The sequence below is a fragment of the Scyliorhinus torazame genome, chromosome 29 (genome assembly GCF_047496885.1).
Source record: "Scyliorhinus torazame isolate Kashiwa2021f chromosome 29, sScyTor2.1, whole genome shotgun sequence".
Taxonomy (NCBI): Eukaryota; Metazoa; Chordata; class Chondrichthyes; order Carcharhiniformes; family Scyliorhinidae; genus Scyliorhinus; species Scyliorhinus torazame.
This window is the reverse complement of record NC_092735.1, coordinates 37,281,773-37,287,735: the sequence shown is the minus strand read 5'-3', so window position 1 is coordinate 37,287,735 and position 5,963 is coordinate 37,281,773.

Here is a 5,963-nt window from a genome sequence, read left to right as displayed (position 1 = left end):
GGTTTTTGTCGTCCGTGATTGTTTAGTTCCACCACACGCTCCCTGCTGTTTGTGAACAAGCATTGGCCCCCTCGCCTTCAAAGGCGTGGGTGTCTGGTAGGTATGGGAGCTTGTGTCTGTCACCACGATGCCTTCTACATTTAAACAGCTGCCATGTTCCCCTCTGTCCTTGTGAATGCTACTACTCCCGGACAGGCTGCTCCTGTGAATCCAGTGGGAATGGACAAGGCACAAGTCAGGAGTGTGATGGAATACTCTCCACTTGCCTGGGCAACAGCACTCAAGAAGCTCAACACCAATCCAGCGCAAGGCAGCTCACTTGATCAACACCCCTTCCACCATCTTAAAACATCCACTCCCTCCGCCACTGATGCGCAGTAACAGCAGCCTGTACCCTCGACAACTCATCAAGGCTCCTTCAACAGCACCTTCCCAAATGTGTGATCTCTGACTTGGGACAAGGGCAGCAGATACCCCACCACTTGGAGGTTCCCCTCCAAGTCAACTCACCAGCCTGATGTGGAAATATATTGGCTGTTCCTTCAATGTCCTGGAAGTCCTTGTCCAACAGCACAGTGGGTGTACCTACATCACATGGAGGCATACGGTACAGAAGAAGCCCTTTGGCCCACCAAGTCTGCACTGGCAAAACTATACTAAGTCTACACTAATCCCACTTTCCAGCACTTGGCCCAGAGACTTCAATGTTGTGACATTTCAAGGGCTCATCCACGTACCGTTTAACGGTTGTGAGGTTTTCCGCCTCCCCATCCCCCCCTGGGCAGTGCATTCCAGACTCCCACCATCCTCTGGGTGAAAATAATTTTCCTCAAATCCCCTCCAAACCTGCCCCTTGCCTTAAAATTATTCCCCCTCATTCTGGACCCTTCAACAAGAGGGAACTGCTGCTTCCTACCCACCCTGTCCATACAGGGGTCTGACCCTCCCCCCTTTTTTTTATTTTTTATTCCTAAACTCTACCCACAAAGCCTCATTTAAAGACCCTTCCAAAATATTGTCCCTCACTATTTAATTAATAATGTAGCGCCAACTCTTTCACACCCCCTGTCTCGCCTGAAGATCCTACACCCTGGCATGTAGAGTTTCCAGTTCTGTCCCTCAACCAGATTTCCGTGGTGGCAACGATATCACAATTTCACGTGTCAATCCCCACCCGTAACTCATCAGTCTTACCTAGAATAAGGGGCTGGTTTAGCACAGTGGGATAAACAGCTGGCCTGTAATGCAGAACCAGGCCAGCAGCACGGGTTCAATTCCCGTACCGGCCTCCCCGAACAGGCGCTGCAATGTGGCGACTCGGGGCTTTTCACTTCATTGAAGCCTACTTGTGACAAGCGATTATTAATACTCATGGCTTTAAAGTGGAGGCCATCCAGCCTCTCCTTACTCCCTGGAACTCAACACGGCTGATCTCCCTCTGTCTTGGTTCCTTTACTGTAGTATGCAGTGTCCCTATTGTACTAATGCTCTGTGTCCCCTCCCCCTGCCGAACTAATTGAACTCCCCAACAGCACTAGCAAACCCACCTGCAAAGATGTTGGTGCCACTCTGGTTTGGGTGCAGACTGTCCCACTTGTACATGTCCCACCGTCCCTCGAAACGGTCCCAGTGATTCAGCAATCTAAAACCCTCCTCCTGCACCAACCTTGAGCCACAAATTCACCTGCCCCATTCTCCTAATTCTGTTCTTGCTGGCAAGTGGCGCCGGCAATAACCCAGAGGTTGCAAACTTTTGAGACCCTGCTTTTAATCTGCCGCCTAGCTCCCTCAATTCCTGATGCAAGACCTCACTCTACCTGTATCGTTGGTACCACCGTGTACCTCGACCTCTGACTTATCACCCTCGCCCTTTAGTATGCCCAGCAGCTGTTCAGTGACATCCCAGGAGGCAACACACCATCCTGGAGTAACGCTTGCGGCCTCAGAGACACCCATGTTTCCCTAACTAATGAATCTCCTATCAGTATTGCTCCTTTTTTCCCTCCTGCACAGTCAGACCACTCGTGCCAGAAGCTGGGTTCTGACTCCACTCCCTTGACGAACCTGCTGATGAGAGTCACCAGCTTCCGAAATGGAATGCTGATTTGCGAGCTGGGCCCCAGGGGACTGCTGCATTACCTGCCTGTTTCTCTTGGCTGCCTGTTGGTCGCCCTTCTTTCCTCCAGTCCCTTGACCTGCACCACCTCCACAAACGTGCTATTCAGTAGCACTCAGCCATGCGGATGTACCACGGTGTCTCCAGCCGCCGCTCGAGCTCCGAACCCTGGAGCTCAGACTCTTGAAGTTGGGAGTGCTTGCTGCACATGCGGTCATCAAGGATGCAGGTATGGTCCGTGACTTCCCACATATGACAGGTCACACATTCCACTCGGCTGAATTCACCTGCCATGGCTTAAAATTACTTTGTGTCCCTTGCTAACTTCTCAAATTACTTAATCTTGAAAGATTTGCTTGGTGCGCCTCTTAGTCTTGTCTGAGTTTGCACATTCTCCCCGTGTCTGCGTGGGTTTCACCCCCACTACCCAAAAGTGTGTAGGTTAGGTGGATTGGCCACGCTAAATTGCCCCTTAATTGGGAAAAAATAATAATTGGAATTAAAAAAAACTTCTAGTCTTGTCTAATTCTGCTTTGACCTACTTGTCCTTGTATTACTAATATAATTATCACTTTATTATGCTGCCTCTGACCACCTTATTCCTGCAGCGGTTCAAGCAGGAGCTCACACCACCTCCTCCTTCAGGACAATTAGGGATGGGTAACAGATGCTGGTGTAGCAAACGATGCCCACATTTCATCCTTTGAGTAACGAGCAATAAATTGCCTGAGTCCTCCCGCCACAGTTCGGATCAATAAAAGTGATTTGTTTGTTTTTTTACACTCAGCTAAAGTTGGTGATGACTCAAAAGCAAAAGATACACTTCACAGTGAGCAGTGCATCACTTCAGTGTGCCGCTCCCTTGGTGAAATTCTGCCTTCCCTTCCGTCATGGCAAGGGCCGACCTACCCTTCTGTCATGGCAAGGGCCGACCTACCCTTCTGTCGTGGCAAGGGCTTGCATTGGTACAATTTTGACTGATGACTAAGACAGCGAGATATTCATTCCAAGAGCCGGCCAGGAAAGTCTCTTTTGAAGTGAACTCTGTGATAGGAAATGCACAGCAAGCTCCCACTAACACATTCAAAATGTTTGTAGGGCACCCCGGTGGGATCTTTTGCTTCCCCCTGGGAGAGAGCTGTTGACTTCTATCTTTATTAATAATAACCACAATGTGCGAGTGTGTTCCGTGTATTGGACAAATGACCACACAAGTATTTAGTATAATCACAGTTTATTATTGAACATAGGATTAGTTCTATACTTAATAAATTACGCGCTACTACACATTAGACTATATCTAGCAGTTTGAACAACCTTTACTTAATTTGCAAGTGACCGGCTCTGTGCAGGTTAGATAAGGCCTTTATCTGGTTCCCCACGTGTGGAGGCTGGAGGTTGTCTGGTACGTTTAGGCTGTGTGTCGTCCTTCAGGTGGAGACCGCGGGTCCTTGAACTTGGCTGGTCGATGTGCTGCAGTTGGATGATAGAAGCCGGTCCCACAAAAGAGGCAGAATGTTGGTCGCACAGTTCTTATCCTCCGATCTTTCGCCCTCTTTTGGGCGGTCCCAGGTAGGGATCCAATGGATCGATAGGATTTCGATCACCCTAAACGATTCTGGCTAGTTAGGGGCGGGGGTACTAGTCGGTCATGGCCGTTAGTGTCCAAGGCACTCCCAAATCAGGCAAACAGGTGCCCCCAAGTGTGCCACTCATGGTAAGTTTCAATTTGAAGCCCATTGACCCGGGAAGATCTGTGAGTGGCCTCGAGCAGCTGCGAGTTTCTGTATACGTCTGAGTTGTTGGAATTCTTGACTCTTGAGAAGGTTAAGTTTGAACGGAGGGGTTCTACAATTCATGGGCATTATTCGCCATGCACTTTTAAGAACGGGATAACATCGAACGTTAGTTGGGGGGGGGGGGGGGGCGGTTTGTGTTGATGGTGACTGTGGGTGATTCCTGATTCCTTTTTGTCATTTGTTTGTGTGAACATGCGGGCTAATGTTTGGGGTTTGGTGGGAGGATGGGATCGTTGTTATTGATATAGGGATTGACATATTTGTTACTGATTATTGTTTGTTGTTGGGTGTAAATTTGGGAGAAAATGTGAAAAAGGAGGATAATAAAAATATATATTTTTAAAAAGTCTTGAGTTGTTTGCAAATACACAAGTTGTGTCCTGTCTGTGTCCCTACCTGACCACAATTCCCATCATCCTTTGTGGGTGGCCATTTTAGATGGCCACAGAGCAAACATGGCTTTGGTTTAGAATCTCAATATAAATATAAATAACCTTTGATTGTCACAAGTAGGCTTATATTAACACCGCAATGAAGTTACTGTGAAAAGCCCCTAGTCGCCACACTCTGGCGCCTGTTCGGGTACACGGGGAGAATTCAGAATTCTCAGCTGGTACGGGAATTGAACCAACGCTGCTGGCCTTGTCCTGCATCACAAACCAGCTGTCTAGCCCACTGAGCTAAACCAACCCAGCGTCTCGCCTGAAAGACGGCCCCTCTGGCGGAGCACCCCTCGCTCGACACTGGGCTGTTGGGATTAAAATTTGGAATGGAGCTTTTGGCTGGGCAACTGCGCCATCCGCTGTCTCGAGGCTGGCACCTTGGCCAGTGTTTTGTCGGGTATTTAAGGGCTGCAATGTTTGTATTGACCTTTAGGTGGGGCAGTGGTTCTGTCTGGATCCCATTCAGAAGCTGTGTGCGCGTCAGGAGAATGTGCCCAGGGAAATAGGATGAATGTTTGAAGTTTAAAGCACTGGGGTTAAAGTGCACGAGATGTCGCCAAACCATCCTGAAGTCGTGTATGAAAATGGGCTACTTTTTATAATATATAATATATATATATATTATATAATAAATATGTGTGTGTGTATATATATATATATATATATATAAATAAAAGTTTCTTGAATTATATGGCAGGGCAGGGGTTGCAATCAAGCTAATTTGTACACCGTAAGATCCCACAAACAGGATCGCCAGTTTTCAATGGTGGTTAAAAGTAAGGCCCAGGACATCAAGGGGATGCTCTTCATGCTTCAAATGGTACAGTTAAGAAGTCTTACAACACCAGATTAAAGTCCAACAGGTTTGTTTGGAATCATTAGCTTTCGGAGCACAGCTCCTTCATCAAATGACTCACCTGTGCCCACCCCAGTCCAACACCGGCATCTTCAAATGGTGCCACTGAGCATTCGAGGCTCACCTGAACAGGTAAGGTGTCTGCTACACTGTGGCCCCCATTTTCTGAGCTGGCCTCCACTGGGACTGTTTGTGCACTGTCAAAATCACCAACAAGTCGGGGATGGCTCTTAAACACTAATGCTAATTTTAGTGTAAAAAAATATATAATTCATACACCCAACATTTATTGCCCCCTCCTAATTGCCTCTGGGAAGATTGAAGTGAGCCGCCACCCTGAATAGAATGAGGCCATTTCAATGGATGGGCAGTTAAAAGTCAACCGCATCGCTGTTTATTGGCTGGACGGAATTTAACTATCTCAGCTGACAAGGTGAACTTGTCTCAGAATTACTAGTCCAGTTCCTTAACAGTGTATCCAAACTCCACACACAACACCCAACTCCCGTCATTCAGCGACTGAAGGAGTGAAGCAGTCGCGAGCGTATTCTCTACTTTTCATCTTGGTCTTAACGGTAACGCTCCCACCACATGAATATCAGAATTGAGATCACTCGCCCAATGACGCTGTTACTCATTTATTGTTTACAGACCGGAAACGTGATTAATCAAAGCTGGATTCCTAGTCGCAATGTGCCAGTCATATTGGACTGTGCTGTGTCAGACCAGAGCTCAGGAAGGTTACCCTG